Source organism: Cryptomeria japonica, chromosome 5 (assembly GCF_030272615.1).
Source record: "Cryptomeria japonica chromosome 5, Sugi_1.0, whole genome shotgun sequence".
Taxonomy (NCBI): Eukaryota; Viridiplantae; Streptophyta; class Pinopsida; order Cupressales; family Cupressaceae; genus Cryptomeria; species Cryptomeria japonica.
In genome coordinates this window covers 917,939,823-917,964,007 of record NC_081409.1, presented here as the reverse complement: position 1 = coordinate 917,964,007, position 24,185 = coordinate 917,939,823, and positions in this window count along the sequence as shown.

Genomic DNA, 24,185 nt, shown 5'->3' with positions numbered 1-24,185 from the left:
GGATAATATTGCAGCCTTGGAGGTCTGTTAAATTTGTTAAATTGTTGTTTTTTGGGTGCAACACCCTTGTCATTCTTTGCAATAGTTAATTTGAGATCCTTCAAGGTACTGAGCACCTTATCCCATTTATCTTCTTCTTTAGGTTTTGATCCTAAAGGTTTCTCCATTTTATCTTTTGCACTTTTAAAGAATCTGGGATCCTCTGTTCTTCCAAGCTTACCTGAAGCTCTCCTATTTCCTTCAACATTTATGGCTATCTTAAATGCATCTCTTAGATTTTGAGGATCTTTATCCCTAAGGATATATGTCATCTTTGCATCAAATGCATTTACATATGTAGTTAGACAAACATTGTCATCTAACCTTAGAACCTGAAATAATTTATGCATAACCTTTTGAAATCTGATATTAAAATCAGTGACAGCTTCATTTGGTGACTTCTTGATGTTGTTGAACTCATTCAACATAAAGCTTGCATTAATTTTGTCACCATACTGCTCTTTGAAACTCCTTTCAAATTCTTCCTAGGAATTGATGCTTGTAGTCGGTAACCCTTTGTACTAATCCCTAGCATCTTCAATCAAATATTGTACAAAAAGTTTCATGACAACATCCTCATATTCAACTTCATAGTCATTTAACTTATCTGTGAAAGCCCTCAAATGTTCTGTTAGTCCCAACCGGTGCTGAGAGGGGAGGGGTGAATCAGCACTTGATCAAAATTTTAGAATTTAACTTTTATCTTAAATATCCATTCATCTAAGATCCAACAATATTTTTAATCACTGAAGTAAAATATGCAAGCATGAAAAGTTGATAGTGACACCAAGGAGTTATCTCGTGGAAACCCAATAGGGAGAAAACCATGGTGTGAGTAGGAACTCACAAAATTTGCACTCTTCTAGAGTACGCTCGGTTAAGATACATCCCCGTTAGGAGATTACATAGACATTGTTAGGTTCCACCCAATTAAGGGATTTTGATCAAGGTTGGTTAGTGCCTTTACCCTGTTAAAGGTAGCCTAGTTAGAGGACTTAGAACATCAGCTAAGATGTTACCCGGTTAAGGGATTTTATAATAGGGACCTATTAAAGTCCACCCAGTTAAGGGATTTATGTTGCAGTTGTTAGAAAGCAATAGATGGATGATTTGTTGAATTATCTACTGATAACTTGATCAGATCTCAATATGCATTCCACTCAATACACACCGGTTGTGTCTATTTTGCATAGCACCAGTTTCCTTCTTACACCTTCGGCTATTCACTCAACCAGTCAACTCTCCTTTGGCACTGCACTCTGTCGGTCCTCTGACCTTTGGCTCTGCACTTTGTCGGTCCACTATCCTATGGCTTTACCCTCAGTCAGTTCTCTATCCTTTGGCTTTGCACTCAATCGGTTCTTTATTCTTCAACTCTGCACTTAGCCAGTCTACTTCACACACACACTCAACTATGCTAAAACCTCTTAGCACTTCCTCTCACTCTGCTCTTCACCTTAGACCACCTTCAACAAGATTTCCTTGTTCCAAATTTCATGATCAAAGCTTTCAGAAAGAGCCTCAGAACTCTTTATACATTTTCTGTCGACACCTACAAGCATGTCCTCAATCAAATCAATCAAGGATTCTGAAACATTTCAAATTCAAACTCTCTCGCTCTTTCTCTGCGCGCCTTTCAGCAATTCCACCAGGTGTTCAACCAGTTCTACCACCGCATCTCCCAAGGATAGAAACCTCTTAGTCATGTTCAGTCAAATAAATGTGAACCAGAGAATCCACATGTAATCATGCTTGACTGCATGATAACTAAAAGTTAACTTTACCAAAAAATGATATGGCATAGATACAAGCTTACCAACTCATTATTTGCCACTACAACTAAATGGTCGATCACTGCTCCAAGATTTATGGTGATTTCCTATCTTCCTTCTTTCATATTGGTGTACCAGTATGTAACTGGACTTCTTCCTTTACTGGTTCATTCTTTGGTTGTCAATTTGTTGTGCTAGCATCATGTCTCTCCCCTGTTTGCCAGTGAGTTACCGGTTGGTTGGAGCAAACAAGTTTTCTTGCCTTAGTCACCTTTTGTTCCTTGCATGAGTCACCTTTTGTGACTTCACCACCACCAGAGTGACTGATCTTCCTAAGTGATAGATCGGTTAACTTAATTTATCTTTCCTTGAGCTGAAGTAACCTTTGTTCATTCAATACCAATATTGTTTCCATTCACTATTGCTTACTGAACAGCAACATCATTCTACCTATACCACTTCACCGGTAAGTGTTGGATATCAATGACAAACCTTAGCACATATACCGGTTTTCTAGATTGACCAGTTTTGTCAATTCCAATAATCCAACAATCTCCCCCTTTGGCATTGACGGCAAACACTTCAAAATTTGGCTAATTAGATGCATTCTTCTTCATCTATGTAATAGTCCATTTATTCTACCCTAAGTGAAGAATATCTCCCCCTATCACTGATATCTGCCAATGCTCACCAATGCTCAAACACTCTAAACATGTCTCCCCCTTTGACAACAATGCCAATGAGTCCATTCTAAACACTTACAAGACTGCTCCCCCTAATCGAAGTAGTCCACACTCACCAATCTAGTTGTTTGTAAAAAGATAAAACTTTGAAAATCATACCAGATTGATGTAGACCCCTGTTTGCTTACTTTACTGAATGGAGGGGCATAACCCTCAACTTACCTCTGAGATAGTCAAAGGGCTTGGTGAATATATCAGCCACCTTCTCTTTTGTTGGTATGTACTCCAACATCACTTTCTTTTCTTGAACTTGTTCCCTAAGATAGTGATATTTGATGGCTATATGCTTCGTTTTGGAGTGCACCACCGGGTTCTTAGATATGTCAATGGCACTGGTGTTGTCACAATGAATCACTACCGGTCCAACCACCTTTTCTTGAATTCCTTCTAGCAATTGCTTGATCCAAACTATTTGTGTATAGTTAATTGCAGCAACTACATACTCAGCCTCAGCTGTAGATTGAGATATGCAGTTTCGTTTCTTACTTGTCCAAGATACAATCCTTTCACCAAGAAAAAATGCTCCTCCACTGGTTCTCTTCCTGCCATCGATGTTTCCAACCCAATCTGAATTAGTGAAGACACTTAAACTAAAGTCTCCTTTGTGTGGATACCAGAGACCATACGCATCAGTCCCCTTTAGGTATCTAAATATTCTTTTGACTGTCATCATGTGAGTTTTTTTCGGATTTGTAGAAAATCTGACAACCAAGCCAAAAACTTGTGCTATGTCTGGTCTGGTATGTACTGCATACTGTAATTTACCAATCATGGACCGGTAAAGTGTTTTATTCGCTTCTTCAGCCTCGTCATGTTTAGATAGCTTGCAATCTGTAACCATTGGAGTTCTAAAAGGTTTGCAATCATCCATTCCGAAAGTCTTAAGAATTTCTTTTATGTACTTAGTCTAACTGATAAAGATGTCATTCTTTAATTAAGAGACTTGTAGGTCAATAAAGAACTTAATCTCACCAATCATGGACATCTCAAATTCTTGCTACATTTGTTCTGCAAAGCTTCTGCTCATCTCATCATCTCCCCCAAAGATGATGTCATCTACAAAGATCTCAGCAATTAGGTGTTTTCCTTCAGCTCCACTCTTCAGATATAGGTTACTGTTATCACTGGTTCTTTTGAACCCAATCCTTAGCAGATATGAGTGTAACCTCTCATACTAAGCTCTCGATACTTGTTTCAACCCATACAGATCTTTTTGCAACCCGCATACCATATTTCTCCCATCCTCAGATGCAAACCCTTCTGGTTGCTCTATATATACCTCTTCCTCTAACACACCATTTAAGAATGCCGATTTGACATCTATTTGGTATACTTTAAACCTTTTATAAGAAGCATAGGCCAATTGAAAATTTACCCCTTCCATTGTCGAAGCCTGCTTCTTGAGCATAGCCCTTATAGACCAATCTTGCCTTATTTCTTATTACCTTTTCAGTTTCATCCATCTTATTTTTTAACATCCACTTGGTGCCTATTACATTTTTATTTTATGGTCTAGGTACCAAGGTCCATGTATCATTTTTCTCTATTTGTTCCAATTCTTCTTCCATTGCTCTAGCCCAGTCATCATCTTTCAAAGCCTCCTTTGTTGTTTTGGGCTCAAAAATGGAGAGCATACACTCATTCTCTCTTTCTCTTCTTCTGGTTAGAACTCTTGCATCCTTGTTACCGATGATGTCTTCTACAGAGTAATTCTCCTGACATACTTAGCTAGTACCGGTTCATTCGTTGGAGCTTCTTCTACTAGTTGTGCAGGTTCTATTCCACTGGCTTCTTCATTTGTTGCTTCAACGGGATCTTCTTCTGCAGGTTCCACCGATACATTGTACTCGAACCCTTTATAGTCTTTCGGTTCACTTTTACTGCCTTGTTCATTTTTCTCAGATTAATCATCCACTCTAACATTTTCACTTTCCACAATCTTACCGGTTCTATTGATTAGACACTGGTATGCCTTTCTCTTTATTGAGTAACCTAGGAAGATTCCCTCATCACTCTTGGGATCAAATTTTCTAGTGTACTCGTCTCTTTTTATATAGCACCTGCTTCCAAATACTTTAAAATAACAAACATTTGCTGAATAACCACTCCATAACTCATAATTAGTTTTGTTTGTCCCCTTCTTTACCTATATCCGGTTCAGAGTGTATATAGTAGTGCTTATGGCTTCTCTCCATAAGGTATGTGGGATATCCTTTTGTATCATTAGAGTTCTGGCACAATCAATAAGAGTTATGTTTCTTCTTTCAGCAACTCCATTTTGCTGAGGTGTTCTGGGTGTTGACATTTGTCTCATGATTCTCTATTCCTTGCAGTAGTTCATGAACTCTTGAGAAGTAAACTCTCCTCCTCTATCTGATCTTAGGCACTTCAGATTCTTACCGGTTCCTCTTGCTACTCTAGCCTTAAACACCTTAAACATGTGAAAGGCTTCTAATTTTTCCTTTAAGAATATAGCCCACATCATCCTTGAGAAGTCATCCGCAAATAACATAAAATACCCGTCTCCATAGAAACTCTTGGTTCTCATGGGACCACACAGGTTTGTGTGAACTAAGTCTAGCACACTTTCAGATGAGAAGGTTTTACTGCTAAAACTAGCTGCAGTCCACTTTCCTAGTTGACACTCTTTCCACATAGCATTTTCAGGTCTTACAATGTCAGGCATACCTCTGATGGTTTTGCCTTACTGACTTTAGCTATGCTATCAGAATTAACATGACACAATATTTTGTGCCACAACCAGCTATCTTCTACCTCAGCCACTAGACAATTACCTATGGTGGTGTCTAGATGAAATAAATTACCTCTTGAGTATTTACCAGTGGCAATTAGACTTCCAGATTTGTCATTTATCTTACATATCCCTTCATTGTACTCTAACCGGTATCCTTTATTGTTAAGTTGTGCAACACTTAACAAGCTATACTTTAATCCTTCTACCCAAAAGACATCATCATAGTTTGTCTTATCATTCAAGGCTATAGCCCCTTACCTCTTACTGCACATGGGGCATCATTTCTGAACCTCACTGTTCCTCCATTGCAATCCTCCATGCTGAGGAATTTGCTTCTATCACCGGTCATATGATGAGTGCATCCACTATCGATCATCCATTCTCCACACCGGTTTGTTCTAGAAATCAATGCCATATCTCCTTCCTTTGTGTTGTCCTCTTTGACTACCACAAAATTAATGTCATCTTCATCAGATTTCTCTGATTCTTCATTAGTGACTCCTTCTTCTACAAGATAACACTCCTTTCTCTTGTCCCTGTAACTTCTGAAATTGTCCTTCCTATCTCTATCATTATCAGGGCATCTTGAAGCAATATGACCTATCTTATTATATGAGAAGCACTTTAAGGGTAATTTACCTTTGTACTTACCTTTACCTCTTGGTAATCTTCTTGCTATTAGAGCTTCAATTTTGTCTTGCTCTTGCTCCTCAGAAAGCATATTGTCACTCTCATGGGAATGACCAGTTCTGGTAGTAGAGATACTATCAGTTTCTTTCCTTCTCCTTGTGGGTACGTGCATCAATCTTTGGTATGTTGCTGTCATAATTTCTTAACTCAAAAGCAGTCAACTTACCAATCAATGAGCCAAGAGTTACACTGACTATTCCCAAGGATCTAAGCTCTTGGATAGCAAAGACCCTTATGGCATATTGTGGTAGCAGAGTTCTTAGGATTTCTCTAACCACATCATCCTCCTCGAGTTTTCCTCCTGCACCTTTAATCGAGTTTACTACATCATTTATCCTCTTACTATACTGCTCTATGTTTTCACTTTCCTGTATTCTCATCTCATCATTTTTTCCTCTCAGGCTGTCTAATTTGGCTTTTTGAACATGGGGATCTACCCCATAGACTATCTTCAACTTATTCCATATCTGGAAAGTTGTTTTCAAATCTTGTACTTCAGCAAATTCATTATCTGAAAGAGTCCTAACAATCAGATCCATAGCAATAGTATTATCTTGCCTTTCCTTTGTTTGGTCCGAAGTAAGAGTCCCTGAAACTTCATTGTATTCTATGATCACATGGTTCCATTAGTGGTCACCTAAGGATCTTAGATAAAGTTTCATTCTTCCACACCATAAGGTGTAGTTCTCCTTTGAGAACTTTAGGCTCTCCTTGCGCATCATCTTTGTTAGAGTAATCGGTTCTTTACTTGATTAATTAAACAACATTTATTTAATTATTTAAGTTCCCTTTATCTCTTTTTACACTTAAGCTAACATTAGGTGCATAATAATTAATTCTTTTATTAATTATTATATGCAAGCCTAGGTTTTCCCTTTTAGGGTTTTTTGACCCATTAGAGGTTAATTTTCTTTTCTTTGTATAATTATCACATTACACATTTTCTGAATATTGAGCTCTCATCTTTTTGAGCATATCTTCTGTGTATTTTTTTTTTCTGTTGTTGCTTCCTTGCTTCTCCTTGTAACAGGTTTATTTCAGCTTGCAGAGATCTTTTAGGCTCTTGCGGTGTTGTATTTCTCAACTCTCACATGGTATCACAACTTCAAATCTACAACTATCTGTTCTTGCTTTGAGATTTTTTCCTTGGAAGCAGATCTAGGGGTTTTTAAGAGTTTTTTATGCACCTAGGGATAGGCCTTTTCCTGAGCACTTTGGGCCTAAACGGACCTCACCATCGTGCTCAAAAGGCCCAAAAACCCCTATGGTCATTTAAAACTTGACCATTTTTTACTCCTGAGCCTCTGGGGGTATTTTTTCTTTAGTACCAGGTCGTATGGCCCTGACATGTAGTTTGAGAAAAAAATTCAAAAAAAAAAAATTTTTTTGCAAAAAAAATCAAAAAATCTTAAAAAATTCAACAGGCAAAGTTTAAAAAAAAAAAAAAAATCAAAAAAAAGTTTGTCTTTAGGGGTTTCCCAGGTCCCCATATCCCTGACAGTCCGGCCACCGGCCTTGTCAATGCGGGCCCCTGTCACCAGCAATCTCCCCGTCGGCAGCCTCTCCGCCCGTCGGCCCCCGTTGACAGCCTCCCCGCCCACCCGCCACCCGCCACCCGCCTATCACCACTGCCTCCCCGCCGACGTGCCTTCGCCACTCCGTCGGTCCACCCCGGAGTGCCACCTCTGCCCGAACCAACCACCAGTGAGCCCCTGTTGCCCCTCTCTCTTTCTTTTGAAGGGCGGCTTGGTTTTTTATTCATAACTTGAGCATACGGAGTCATTTTTTTGAAAATGAATAAACATCAGAAAGCTGCTTCTGAGCCGGACGTCGTGGTGTTGGATTTTTTTACCAAATTTTTTGTTTTACAGTATTTTTTTCCAGTCAAAGTGGGGTCTCTTTTATACACTTCCGGGGTCGTAGAATGGGAAAACGGACTCTATTTTTTGAAAATGAATAGGCGTCTAAAATATCTTAGCATGCTCTATTCAAATATGTGATCTTGTTTCTCAGATCTTTCATCAGGTACATGAGATTTCATTTTGAAGTTTTTTTGTTTCTGCACTACTTCCTTCTCATTAGTATGTACTAGGGTTTGGGTTTATCTATTGTAGGGGGGTGTTTTTTTCTTGCTTTCTATCATTTATATCAGAAATATAGAACACCAAAACTCTCAAAACAAACAAACCCTTCTGCATCTTCTATCTATTCTGAAAGATCACATAATAAAAAAATTAAAAAACCACAAGCAGGTGCAGGTGCAGAGTTTCATGGCAGATCCTTCAGTTGAGTTGTTGACACCACACAACTATCACACCTAGAAACCTCGCATCATGAGGCTTCTCCGGGCATGAGGTTGTGGTCTTGTTTGGATGAGGTTCAGCCTCTATTGCAGCGTCCTTATGAGCTTCTTCAGCACAGAAACAAGATGGATGAGGCCATGGGTTTGCTCTCTTTGCATGTCTCTGACAGTCTTCTGTTTCACCTTGAGTATTTGCTCACTCCTTGTGCTATGTGGTTGAAGTTTAAGTCTCTCTTCAGGAGAGTTAATGAGATTCAGGCATTACAGATTAAGGCAGAGTTGGTTTCCTTGTCACCTGATTCCTTTCCCACCATTGAGGATTTTTTGAAGTTCAAGACTACCAGATCTGTTCTCCAAGGGTGTGGCAAGATCAAGATAGACATAGAGTGCATTCACTTGATTCTTTCGAAGCTTTGGGGTCATTTTCAGTTTTTTACCTCTGCTTTCTACTCCACCATGGATGGCTTGGGTGCTCGTTTCACCATGACTACCTTTGATGTGTTTTGTGAGTGTTTGTCTCATGAGCAATCTCATCTTTTTTAGATCATGGACATGCTCTTAGGGTCCAAGAACAAAGCATTGGTTGCTCAGTTCTCTAAGGAGAAGCAAAAGCAGAAACCGAAGCCAAAGAAGAATTTTGTCAACAATGAGCATTCCTCCAAGCCAACTCCTAAGTCTGATTCTAAACCACCATTTCCTCCGAAACATGGGAAATCTTCAAAGTCTGGTGAGTCTTCCTCCAAGACTAAGAAGAAATCAGGCAACACTTGCATTTTTTGTGGCAAGGAATGACATCCAGTTTTCAAGTGTTGAAAACGCTTAGAGGAAGCCATGCAGCAGCATCACATCTCCTCACCTTAGGTGTCTTCTCCTTCCACAGGGAAAGGTCATTCTCTCACTGCTCGAGCTTTGACCTATGGGTCCACTTGGATATTAGATTCTGGTTCTTCTCACCATATGACTCACACTTCATAGCTAGTTACTTCTCTTGCCTCTTGTGGTACTTCACAAATTGTAGTGGGTGACTCAGTTCATCTTTCAGTCTTGGGTTCGGGTTTTGTCTCTTTGGATGGGGGTACTCTACAGGATGTTCTTGTTGTCCCTAACATCTCGATGAACCTCCTATCCATTTATTAGATTTGTCATTCTGGCTCTAGTAAGAGAGTTGAGTTCTCACCACATGATGTGGTTATTCGGTACCTCCATGACTCTAATTTGGTTGTGGTTATTGGGAGTGTTGATACTGCATCTCATCTTTACAGATTTGATGGATTTGAGCCCTCTGTGAGTACAGGTTTGTCTCTTATAGCACATGCAGATTTAGTGAGTAAGCTTTGGCATGAGCACTTGGGCCATGTCAATTACAGATATCTTCAGTAGATCAGTACATGAGCAATTGTTCTTGGGCTCACATAGATTTCCTGCACTGATGGTGTTTGTCATGGTTGTGTGCTTGGCAAGTATCACAGGGATCCCTTTCTGAAGGGAAGAGCCCCTCGTGCTTTGGCACCCTTGGAGTTGATTCACAGTGGTCTCATGTCATTTCCTACTTCTTTTTCTGGGGCCAAGTATGTACTCACTTTTATTGATGACTTCTCCAGACGCACATGGGTGTACTTTCTTAAGTACAAGTCTAATGTCTTTGATTCATTTTGAATCTTCAAGACATTTATACAAAAGTAGTTTGGTTGTTCTATTCGACGGATATGTACAGATAATGAGGGGGAGTATGTGAATCAGGCTTTCAAATATTTTTGCACTCAGCATGGTTTGAAGCATCAATTTACTGTTCCCTACACCCCTCAACAAAATGGTGTTGCTGAGCGCAAGAACAGAACTTTACGGGAGATGGTGAATTGTATGATTCAGTCCAAGTCCATAGATTTTTCATTTTGGGTAGAGGTAGTCAATTGTGCCAACTATATTCGAAATCGGATGCCTCACAAGGCGATTCGACATATGACTACTAAGGAGGCTTGGTCTCATGACAAGCCTAATGTTTCTTTTATTTTAGTGTTTGGCAGTGAGGCATGAGCATTTATTCCTGATGCTCAGAGGAAAGCAATGGAGCAGAAGAGTCGATCCCTCATTTGTGTTGGCTACTATGAGGATGTTAAGGTGTACAGGTTGTTTGATCCTGATTCTAGATATGTCCTATTTTGACGAGATGTTCAATTCGATGTGCGCCTTCCCACAATGGATACCCTATCTCCAGTGTCTACTCCTCTGCCTACTCCTCCCACTGCATCTCTTCAGGATTATTTTGAGGATGATTCTAATGATTTTTTTGATGATCCTCCATCCCCACCTCCACCTACTCCACCTCAGATGTCAAAGTGGGCTTGCCTTATTGTTGAGGCAACAAGATCTATGGCCATTGATCCTTCAGATACTCATTGCACCCATTCTCATACTATGGGTTCTAGTCTTTTGAGTCATGCCATTTTAGATGATCCTCATAATTTTTTAGAGGCTACAGGACACCCTAAGTGGGATTGTGATATGGAGGAGGAGTATTCTTCTTTGATCAAGAATCATACTTGGGATCTTTGTCCTCTTCTTAAGGGTAGAAAGATGGTTAGGTGTCGCTAGTTGTATCGCACTAAGTATGTTGTTGATGGTTTGATTGATAAGTACAAAACATTTCTTGTTGTGAAGGGTTTCTCGCAGGTTGAGGGTATTGATTACTCTGAGACATTTGCCCCTATCACCAAGATGAACTCTCTTTTCTTTGTACTATCTCTTGCAACTTCTTAGGGATGGCCCATTTTTCAGATGCATGTGAAGAGTGCTTTCTTGCATGGGGACCTACAAGAGTAAATCTATATGGAGCAGCCTCAGGGATTTGTGTTGGATAGTTCTTTTTTTTGCAGACTTAGGCATTCATTGTATGGTCTCAAACAAGCCCCTCAGTCTTGGTATGAGAAGATGGATTCTTTCTTGCTCTCCACTGGTTTCAACCATAGTCATTTCAATCACAAAGTGTACATTCAGCTTCTTGAGGGTGAGATCCTAATTCTTTTTCTATATGTTGATGATCTCCTTATCACATGTAGCTCATCCTCTATGATTCATCATATTCAACAAGCTTTAATGGACTAGTTTGAGATGACAGATCTTGATCTTCTGCACTATTTTCTTGGTCTTCAGGTGATTCAGTCTTCTGATGGGATCTACATTTACGAGTAGAAGTATGCTCTTGACATGCTTCAGGGCTTTGGCATGCTTGATTGCAATCCTTCTCCCACTCCTTTTCAATCAAGGGTTATTTTGATTACTACTTGGCTCACTCCTTCAATAGATTCTACACTTTATATGTAGTTGTTTGGCATTTGGTTGTACCTTACACACACTCGTCCTGATCTTTCTTTTGCGATTGGCCTTGTCTCTCAATTCTCCCATGATCCTCATGAGAGTCATTGGAAAGCTGCCAAACATATTTTGTGGTACATTCAGGGCTCTATTTCTCATGGCATTCACTACACATCAGAGGAACCTCACATTGTTGGCTACATTGACTCAGATTGGGCTGGTGATGTCACTGATCGAAAGTCTATTCATATTTCTCATAACCCGGTAGAGCATCAGCGGACGAAGCACATTGATCTTCACATGCATTTTATCCATGAGTTGATTCGGGATGGTTCTCTCATTCTGGATTACATTCCCACTACCGAGCAAGTTGCAGACATCTTCACGAAACCTTTTGCATCATTGTGCTATCTCCAGTTGCGCTCTATGCTTGGGGTGAAGGAAGTTGTCCTTGGGGAGTCTTTATGAGGCCTTCCTTCCTTCTTATTTCTTTCAGCATGTTCTTTTATCTCTTTTTGGAGAGGAATTTTTTCCCACTTGGTTTTCTCCTTTTTCTCTGTTTCATAGAGATTTTATTGTATTTGGGTACCTAATCAGGCCTTGTTGTCAGGACCCATCTTTCCTGCTTTCAGTAGTTGTTCTAGGTTTTAGTGTCTCCCTAAGTCTAACTTAATGGGGTGGTGTTAGAGTAATTGGGTCTTTACTTGATTAATTAAACAACATTTGTTTAATTATTTATGTTCCCTTTATCTCTTTTTACACTTAAGCTAACATTAGGTGCATAATAATTAATTATTATGTGCAAGCCTAGGTTTTCCCTTTTAGGGTTTCTTGACCTATTAGGGGTTAATTTTCTTTTCTTTGTATCATTATCACATTACACATTTTGTGAATATTGAGCTCTCATCTTTTTTAGTATATTTTCTTTGTATTTGTTTTCTGTTGTTGTTTCCTTGCTTCTCCTTGTAACAGGTTTAATTCAGCTTGCAGAGATCTTTTGGGTTCCTATGGTGTTGTATTTCTCAACTCTCACAATCTTGGATCTCTCCCTAAGCCTGTTAGGCTTCTTCTGATTCTAGGGACCTGATGTGCTGATACCAATTGTTAGTCCCAACCAGTTTTGAGAGTGGAGGGGTGAATCAGTACTTAATCAAAATTTCATAATTTAACTTTTATCTTAAATCTTCATTCATCTAAGATCCAACAATATACTTAATCACTGAAGTAAAATATGCAAGCATGAAAAGTTGATACTGAGACCAAGGAGTTATCTCATGGAAACCCAATAGGGAGAAAACAATGGTGTGAGTAGGAACTCACAAAATTTGCACTCTTCTAGAGTACACCCGGTTAAGAGCCATCCCTATTAGGAGATTACAAAGACACTATTAGGTGCCACCCAATTAAGGGATTTTGATCAAGGCCGGTTAGTGCCTTTACCCTATTAAAAGTAGCCCAGTTAGAGGACTTAGAACATCAACTAAGATGTTACCTGATTAAGGGATTTTATAATAGGGACCTATTAAAGTCCACCTAGTTAAGGTATTTATGTTGCATTTGTTAGAAAAAAACATATGGATGATCTGTTGAATTAGCTACTGATAGCTTGATCAGATCTTAATATGCATTCCACTCAATACACACCGATTGTGTATTCTTTGCACAACACCGGTTTTGTTCTTACACCTTCAGCTATTCACTCAACCAGTCACCTCTCCTTCAGTACTACACTCTACTGGTCCTCTAACCTTTGGCTCTGAACTTTGTTGGTCCAATATCCTTCAGCTCTGCTCTCAGCCATTTCTCTGTCCTTCGGCTTTGCACTCAATCGATTCTCTGTTCTTCGGCTCTGCACTTAGTCAGTCTACTTCACACACACGCTCAACTATGCTAACACCTCTTAGCACTTCCTCTCACTCTGGTCTTCACCTTGGACCGCCTTCAACAAGATTTCCTTGTTCCAAATTTCACGATCAAAGCTTTCAAAAAGAGCCTCAGAACTCTTTATACATTTTCTGTCGACACCTACAGGTATATCCTCAATTAGATCAATCAAGGATTCTGGAAGATTTCAAATTCAACCTCTCCCGCTCTTTCTCTGTGTGTCTTTCAGCAATTCCACCAGGTGTTCAACCAGTTCTGCCACTGCATCTCCCAAGGATAGAAACCTGTGAGTCATGTTCAGTCAAATAAATGCAAACCAGAGAATCCGCATGTAATCATGCTTGACTGCATGATAATTAAAAGTTAACTTTACTAACAAATGATTTGGCGTAGACACAAGCTTACCAACTCATTCTTTGCCACTGCAACTAAATGGCCGATCACTGCTCTGATATTTTTGGTAATTGCCTATCTTCCTTCTGTCATACCGGTGTACCGGTATGTAACTGCACTTCTTCCTTAATTGGTTCGTTCTTTGGCTATCGGTTTGTTGTGCTAACATCATGTCTCTCCCTTGTTTGCCAGTGAGTTACCGGTTGGCTAGAGCAAACAACTTTCCTTGTCTGGGTCACCTTTTGTTCCTTGATTGAGTCACCTTTTGTAACTTCACCACCACCAGAGTGACCGATCTTCCTGAGTGATAGATCGGTTAACTTAATTAATCTTTCCTTGAGCTGAAGTAACCTTTGGTCATTCAATACCAATGTTGTTTCCATTCACTATTGCTTACTGAACAACAACACCACTCTACCTATACCACTTCACCAGTTAGTGTCTTCACAAGTAAGTGTTAGAAATCAATGACAAACCTTAGCACATATACCGGTTTTCTAGATTGACTGATTTTGTCAATGCTAATAATCCAACATGTTCTTCACCTGTGATAGCATTATTTCCTGCAAACTTGTTGATCTTGTCCCTCAATTCATTTGGGATTGTGTTAGGATTTCTTGGTGTCCCATCAAAACATAATTGCCTATACCTTTCTAAATGGATAGGTATTCTTTAAAACTTCCCATCAATAGCTTATCCTCCAACATTGGTTATAGCACTAGTTCTAGTGGTTTTTGTTCCAGTGTTAGCCCCAACAGTAACTCCAGCAGGTATTTTAGAAGCTTGGAACTGACTAATTTTTTGGGTTGCTACTTGACTTCCCTGTCCAGTTTCTGTAATTCCAGTACTATGGGTACTTTGAACATTTTGGGAAGGATTACTTGTACTGATATTTTGTGTTGTTTTAAGGACTAATCTAGAAACAGCCTAAGTATTAGATGGGCCAGTAGTGAATGAAGCATTATTTAATGATGACAACTTAAGGAAATCAATTTTCCTCTTCAAATCTGCTATTTAAGCTTCCATCTCAACTTTCTTTAACTCCTTTGTAAGAGTTTCACTCTCTATCCTGGTTTTCTCTAATTCAATGTCAGCTTGAGATAATCCATAACTTAGATCTAGGATAGTTGAGGATTTTATATCATTTATTTTAACACTGGATACCTTTTGCTTTCCTTTGTCCTGATCTGATTTGGGGATCTGAGCACTTGTCTGACTGGGATCTGCTAACTTTTGGCTATCAACATGACTCTTAGACTTTTATTTTATAACATGTTGAGACTTCCTATCTAAGATCTATCTTATAATAGGACCCTCAACATGAGGCTTATTTATTTTTGGATTCAAATCTTTGAGTGTAGCCAACTACTTCATTAAACTATCCCTCTCAATCACAGCACTTATAACCTCAGATTCCTTCTCCTTTTTTGTTTTCTTTCCTAAATCCATTTGTTCTTGGAGTTCCTTTCTTAATGTATCTATGTCTTCAAAAACCTCTTTAGGATCTGACAAAGTTATTTCAGATCCAGATTTATCACCTAAATCTATTAAGTTTGCATCTCCTTCTTCCTAAGTTGACTCAATATTATAAGGAAATTTTGTTGTGAGGCCAAGAGGAGGAGGTACACAAATAGTACTACTTTGATGACTTCTACTTCTACTTTGGCCTCTTCTCTTTTTTGAATATTAAACCTGAGTAACTTCCTTATTCTGTTGTTGTACTTCATCTTGTATAGGTGTGTTAAACAAAGAATCAAATAATCCTAAGCTATCCGACTCGGAACTCTTAGAAGAAGTTTCATGAATTTTAGGAACAGGATTACAAGACGACTTACTTACATTCTTATGATTTGGTTTCCATCACAAGGGAGAAGGGCTTGTTTCTGCATTTTTTCTTCTTCCACTCCTTTGTGGAGCTCTGGGAGTCTCTTCCATTTTTTCTTCGTTATGCAACCTCATGTAACCTCTGGTATTCTTAGATTTACTCATAGTGACGGAATATTTCAAAGACATTAAAAATCTTTAACAATATGCGCACTGGTGCAGAGATTTCAGAGTCACCACCCAAATTACTTTGGGACACCAAATAAGCTAATATTTGGTAATCTTTGAAACATATTTGTGAAGCTTGCTCACAAATAGGAATGTTTTTCTCACAAAAATGTAGAACACCCTTTACAACAAATAACATGAACTAGAAACACAAAAACACGATATAACTCAATACAATTTTCCTAATGGACAATACAACTGACTATAATTATGCATTAAGTCCCCATCAAAGTCACCATTTTGTTGGTTTCCCAAAGGGTTTACATTGCAGCATGGCAGAAACCAAGTTGATTCTTTAGATTATCTCTGGAGAAGCCAACTCCAACTGTCAATATCTTCTAGAACTTGGACCAACTATGACAAGGATTCTAAAAATCCTTCAATACTTTAGGCTCTACAAGACCCAGGAGGATGATCCCTTCGTGAATCTATAATCTTTGTGCCATACAAATTACACTAAAACTAAGCAGATAATCTCATGTAAAGGCTCAGGAAAGAGGAAGAATGCTCAAGAATGGTGAATTCTTCAATGATCCTCAACCTATTGGAGCATGAGATGGATAAAACATGAAGTAACATACATAAAATGAAATGTATTCTGATAATCAATAATTTGTAACAAATATAGATGAACGGAGCATAAAACTGATTGTAAAGACTTAAAACAAGCTAGGATCAATGCCTTATTCCATTGGGTCCTTGAATTCAAAATACATAAAATGAATTATAATAGAATTTTATTTAATAGCATTCTGATCTAATATAATATTGCCTTACAATATTTCTTATGTGCAATCCCAACCCATACTACTTATCAAATCCTGGAACAAACCCTATCACTTTGCAATTTTGTTTTAGCATTTAATTGATCCCTTAGATCAAAGCATAAACAAAAACTACATACATTACAACAATGCACTGAATGAAAGAAATCTTTGATTTTATTTCATTCAAAAGATGATAGAATCATATAATGGAGAGAAATACATCAGAATTGTATTTCTATTGAATACATTTGTTATTTTTGTCATAAAACAATTTATATATGACTCCTTCAAGAACCTGCAAAAACTTGGCATAAGACTCTTATCTATTTGCTCTGCAAAATCTTTACAGTTTGCTCATTTTCACCTAAAACCTGATAAAGGAACCTATGACTCTAAATTTTTTTTAAAAATAAGTACAAAGACTGAATTCGGAACCTTGTCTCTTGGCCTTGCAATCCCTTTTATAGAAAATAAGGGAGCAAACAAACTAAGGGATAGAAGAGACACCTATCATTTAAAAATGATCGGTTACACAAAATTATGTTACAAAATATTCCCCTTAAGGAATGTCACAACAAACACCAAATATCTGTAGTCGGTTCATCTTGACACTTTATGCACTTTAACCCCTTTTGTTATTGTCGATGAAGATCTGAAATGAGCCCACCTTGTTGTTGCTCATTTCCAAAAGGTAATTGTTGCAAGGAAACAAAATCGTCTACCAGACTGTCACATCAAATAGTTAACTAACTAACTGTTTGTAGTCCTTACTCCTCCTTTAAGTAAGTATTACTCCATTGGACATATTCTTCATGTGATGGCCATTTGAAATTCATAACCTCTTCATCTTTTTCTCTATATGGAGTATACTTAACTACTACTTGATCCACCTCTCTTTCAAAAGATTCAAAGAAAGTTCTTGTACATATTATCTTGGCCATGTTGTCCTCCAGCATGCCAGTATCCAGCTCCTCAAAAATCAGTTCTACTTGAGTGTTGATGACTCTTTCTGCCTCTTCTTTCCAAAATTGTAAAGGCTTAATTTGGCCACAGCAATAGCTAACTTTGAGGCCTCAACATTTGATGTATCAGAGGCTCTTCTTATAATGAGGCTTCCCCTCAAGTTTGGATTTATATCACTGATGTTAGGCCTTTTAGGCTCTTGTTCCAATGCCCATATTACCAAGGTATCATAATCATCTACAAATTATGATCCTTTCAATGCCAACCTTGCTTCTTCCTCTGAACTGAATTGTTGATCTTTTTATTTCCTAATTGCATCAAAAGCCATTGCATTCACTATATCTCATTCTAGCAAAATTCAGACTCTGGCTTGATTTATGATAATCTTGTCTTCATCTCTAGTGATTCCTTTTAATTCTTCCATCCTTTCATTCTTGACCTCTTCCACATTTTCTTGATCAGACCTGTTTGTCCTTTAGGCCTTTCTCTCAGTGCTTCTCTTCTTGTATTTCTCTATCTTCATTTTCCATGCAAATCGCAAGAAGCTCGGGCTTCTTACAAAGACTTCAGCCTCAAGAAATCTAGCACATGCCTCCTTCCTTGCATCTTTGAAGGCTCTACCCTGAATATCCAATGGAGCGAGGTCTAATTCTAAAGTGGGTGGCATAGGAGGAATACCAATTTGCATCTCTGAATTTTTCACTATAATAGTATCCTCATCTTGTTGTTCTTCCATGTGTTGTTCCACTCTTTGTTCTTCAGCCTGCCTTGGAGATGAAAGAGGCACATGTGGTGGTGAAGGACTCTTATCTGATTCTTCAAGATCAATGATATTAACTCCTTTAAAAGGTTTTACTTGTACTTTCGGGGGTGGCTCTGTTAGAATCTAAGAACACTGAGAGCAAGGGGGGGTGAATCAGTGTTCTACTGGAATGATCAATTTTACCCTTATTAAAACATGCATTCACCAATCGGTATACCAATACATATAGAATTGAAAGAAGTAAAGTAACCAATAAGACAATGAAACAAATGAATACCATAACATAGAGAATTATACGTGGAAAACCTCAAAGAGGAAAAACCATGATGGGATTTGTGACCCACAATATCAATCCACTGGCCATATAAAAAGATATTACAAAATATGTGGGCATGCACATGTAGGAAGGGTTACAGCCTAGATCACATTGCTCATCACAAAAATGAGTTTTACTAACTACATACAAATCCATACTACAATTTGAAGAAATGAATGAACTGTCAAGATAGCATCTTCTATGCCTGAATACAGTTTTGGTTAAGCTCTATTTGTTCTGGTCTGAAACCCTAAACCCTTTACCAGAATACCCCTTTTCATAAATATCCTCACATACATGATCTCTATCATATGTTTCACATTACATAACATTATCATATTCTCCTATCAATCCATTAGATAAAATGATCTAAACAACTAACCTATATACCCTTTACAATTCATCATGCCTTATGTCGTCTTACAAAGATCTTTACAATATGAATATACATGTCGGCTAGATAACATAAAACATGAATATCAAAAACAATTGTCAATGTCGGATCTCCAAAATGATGTCGGCTTCCAATACCAATAACCTGATCAAGTCAAGTCGGCCATGCCTGTAACCAAACATTTCCCTTCCAACCGATGAAGATACCTATCGGTGTCATCGGTGAAGTGTCTGTGATGTGCCTGTCGGTACACAACTGAACTAAAATATGAAGTTGGAATGATTTGTCATGTTGCCATCAATGACAACATATTGAAACCAACCAATTGAGTGTCAATTGACAACAATCTCCCCCTTTGGCATTGATGGTAACACTCATGTGAAAAATGGTCATGGTTTCCATCTGTTGATTTCACCTAAACCTGCTCCCCTAGAGCTGAATATTCATCTATGATAATAATAAAAGATACTCTTGTTGGCATTATATGAACCGATATGAGGACATAATGATATTGTATGTTGTCAGATGTCAATATGTGATATGAAGAGAGAACTGGCATATGTGAGAACTGGTATAAATGCCAAAGTAAAGCGATATATTTATTCAAGGTGAACCAGCATGTCAAGATGAACCGACATGTAGTCATGGGAACCAGCACATGGAAGCATTGTATGACTATCGGTTGGTAGGTAGTTTCCACTTTAGGATTTCCGGTTGGAGTATCTCAAGCCTGTGTGACTCAATCGGTGATCTTTATGTGATGAAGTTAACATGATAACAAAGAACAGATAATGTTGCCATGTAAACCTTGTGCGCGTGAAGGATCTTGTATAAAGAAGAGTGTTCCTATCTACCTCGGGAATGTGCGAAGTCTGTAAATGGTGATAACGTGTGATGGGTTATCAGCCGCCATGAAATCGATGGAAAATGAACGATGGAGAATGTCTTGAGATTGGATCAAGACTATTGTATTCAATACAGTATGATCAACGGTCAGGATTGAACCATTTGAATTCCTTAACCTAACAGGTCTAGGGTTTAGGGTTTATTCTACCGACCTGTCTGTTGTCCTATAAGGTTGATGTTGTGATTCTTTCAGAGGTTGTTGGCAAAATTTGTGTGTGTATCTAAGAGGAGAGATACGTGATTCTTGCCGGACCAGAGGAGAGAAGTCATATCTACAGAGTGTAAGTGCAGAAGGTGAAGAGGAGCTTAAGTGGATCTGCATTGGCATTGAGTGCTATTATCAGGTCATTGATATACCTGTTGATCTTTAACTACTTCAATAGTTGTGAAATCTGCTAACAGGGTAGCCTTAACCGGCTTGTTGAAAATCCTCTAACAGGGTAACTCGAAGCTACTGAGTCATTGATATCCTTTAGCTATTGAGTTCTTGAAATCCTCTAACAAGGTACCCTTAATAGGGTTTAACCCTTAACCGGGTATTGTAGCCATCCCTTAACCAGGTGATCCCTAATAAGATCGGTTCCTAACAGAACCTATTGTATCTGTCTTTAACTGGACAAGGCTCCTAGCAGAGCGGACTTCCAAAGAGTTCAAAAACAAGCTTGTGGGTATTCATCCCCACCGTGGTTTTTCCCAGTTGGGTTTCCACGTGAAAAATATGTGTGTCATGTGTAATGTTTTCTTCATGTGATGTTATGATTGTTTTTTGATTAAGTGGTGATGCATGTTGATCTTGCTGTAATATGTACATCTTTGATGGTAGATTGCCTATTCATGCATTAGAGTAAAATTGGAATGAAGAGTTAGATTATATGAGAAGATAAGTGTGAACTAGTCTTTGCTTGTCTCAGTTACACTGGGTTTTGCTGGTTGAACTCTGTTGAAGGACCGGTGTTGTTGTTTGTCTGTCAGTGCATAAGTGTTAGTTGACAAACCGGTTTAAGGTTGATTTTTTGCCTGTATTGATTCACCCCCCCTCTCAGTACTGATTTGGTACTATTTGCTCATCATTAAGTTATCAATTGGTATCAGAGAATCCTCCAGGTCCTATATGTTGTAAGCTTAACCGCTTGAGGGAAAGATCCTGTTGTAATGATGAAGAGGGAAGGTCCAAAGTTTAACAAAGAAAATTTTAGTATATGGAAAGACAGAATGAAGATATACATCAGAAGCATGGGTGCTCAACACTAGAGCTATGTTGAGAATCCCTATGTTGCCCCTACTCGTACTCTCACCGATGATCAAAAGAGAGATACAAGAGAATGGGTAAGCCATGGAAGCCCTAATCAGTAGTTTATCTGATATTGAGTTCATTGATGTCCAAGATAAGGTAAATCCCAAAGAGGTATGGGATGCTCTTGAAAATATCTATGGAGGTGATGAGCATGTAAAACAAGCTAAGGAAGAAAGCCTTAGAGAAAAGTTTGAAGGCATGCGAATGGTTGAAGGTGAAACCATTCAACAGTATGGTATTAGAATCAAAACTGTTGTTGGAGATATCAAGAGTGTAGGTGGTAAAATGGAAGATTCCACTGTGGTAAGCAAAGTCTTGAGATCCCTATTGCCAGTCAATGCAATAAGGGTTGTTGCTATTCAGGAGCTAAGATCAATAGACAAGACTAAGGTATCCTTGGACTCCATCATAGAAAAGTTGACAGCCTATGAGCTAAATAGTTTTGATGGCAGTGTTCAAAAGACTGAATCAGCTTTTAGAGCTTTTGTTGTACCATCCAGGAAAGCAAAAGAAGCAAGAACTAGTGGTGAACCAAGACAGAATAGAGTAATGGATGATGAGGAGTTTCTGATGGAATTTGAAGTTCTTCTTGCTAGGAAATTTCCAAAAGGAACTGGTAAATACAGAGGTAAGCTCCCTTTGAAATGTTTTACGTGTAACCGGATAGGACATATTGCTATGAACGGTCCTAATAGTGAAGACAAGGATAAACCAAAAAGATTCAAGAAATTCAAAGGAGGAAACCGAAGAAACTGTTTTGTTGCAGTTGATGAAGGTGTCATAGATGAGGAATCGGAAGATGAAGAGAATGAAGACATTGTGTTTGTTGCTATAAAGGAAGATGTGTCAGACAAGAAGGCTCTTGTCTCCCACTTTGATAATTCCAATGAGTGGATTATTAACAGTGGTTGCTCACACCATATGACTGGTGATCGGAGCAAGTTTCTATCCTTGGAAGAGTATGATGGTGGTGTGGTTCATTTTGGCAATGATGCACCATGTATGGTTAAAGGAAAAGGGTCCATCTCTCTGAATGGAAAGAGTAGTGCTAACAATGTGTATTGGGTTGATGGTCTCAGACACAACCTTCTGAGTGTTGCCCAGCTGAATGACAGTGGCCTCACTCTGGAATTTAAGAATGGAATCTGCAGGATCAAAGGAAAAGATTGTGAATTGGTGGCCACTGACATGCAGACCAAAGGTAACCTATTTCATCTAAATGCAAATATAAGTACATGTCTTATGGCTAAATTTGATGATAGCTGGATATGGCATAGGAGACTCTGCCATGAAAACTTTGATAACATTGTGAAGGCTAGTAACATCAAGGCAGTTAGAGGGTTGTCGGTGCTAAGAAAACTGGATAATACCTTGTGCAGAGAGTGTCAATTGGGGAAAATGTCTTCCTCAACCTTTAAAGGTAAATCTTTCACTGCTGACAACTTGCTTGATCTTGTGCATACTGATTTGTGTGGTACTATGAAAACTAGAAGTGTGCAGGGTGATAGGTACTTCATGATTCTCACTGATGACTGCTCAACAATGATGTGGGTCACATTCTTGAAAGACAAGTCTGAAGCCTTGGTGAAGTTCAAAGCTTTCAGAGCATTAGTGGAGAAGGAAAGCGGTAAAAGGATCAAGTGCCTCAAAACTAATCAAGGAGGGGAATTCACTTCCAGTGAATTCAACAAGTATTGTGAAGAATTTGGCATCAAGAGGCAACTGACTGCCCCCTAGACTCCATAGCAGAATGGCCTAGCAGAGAGGAATAACTAGACTATGGTTGAAGCAGCTAGAACCATGTTGATTCAAGGAAACGTACCTCACACCTTTTGGAGAGAAGCGGTAAGCACTGTAGTCTACACAATGAACCGGATACTCATCAAGAAAGGTAAGGATACAACTCCTTATGAGTATTGGACCGGTAAGACACCTATGGTTAGCTACTTTAGGGTATTTGGTAGCAAATGTTACATCAAGAGGAGTGAACATCAAGGCAAGTTTGAAGCTAAATGTGATGAGGTAATATTCCTAGGATATTCCACCAAGAGTAAAGCTCTCAAGTGTTTCAACAATAGGACTCAGAGAATTATGGAAAGTACCAATGTGAGAGTTGATGAAACCTCTAAGAAACCGGAGGAAACAGGCAGTGAGCAAGTTGTAAATGAACCAGTTGCAACCTTCTGGTAACCGGTTGTAAGTCAATCGAGTACCAGTAACAATGTTCCTACACCGGCAGATGTAGATGTTGATACTGATGGAGATGAGGATGAAGAAGAAAACAAGAGGAATCTATCAAGACCATTCCTCGATATGTCAAGTTGAATCATGATCCTAAGCAGATCATAGGAGATAAGGATGTAGGAATCCTTACAAGAAGAAAAGTCAGAGAAAACTCATACATGATCTCTGAATTCGAGCCTAAAACATTTAAAGAGGCACATAAGGATGAAGACTGGATCAAGGCGATGGAAGAGGAACTTGACCAGATAGAGAAAAATGGTACATGGTCCTTGGTACCCAGACTAGAGTACAAAAATGTCATTGGTACCAAATGGGTCTTCAGAAATAAGCTGAATGAGGATGGCACAGTGATTAGAAACAAAGCCAGACTGGTGTGCAAAGGATATGCTCAAGAAGAAGGAGAAGACTATAGTGAAACCTTTGCTCCTGTAGCAAGACTGGAAGGAGTTTGTATGCTTCTAGCATATGCAGCTTTTAAAGGCTTCAAAGTATATCAAATGGATGTAAAATTTGCATTCCTAAATGGTGTACTTGAAGAGGAAGTGTATATAGAGCAACCAGATGGGTTTTCCCTATCTGAAGATAGTGACATGGTG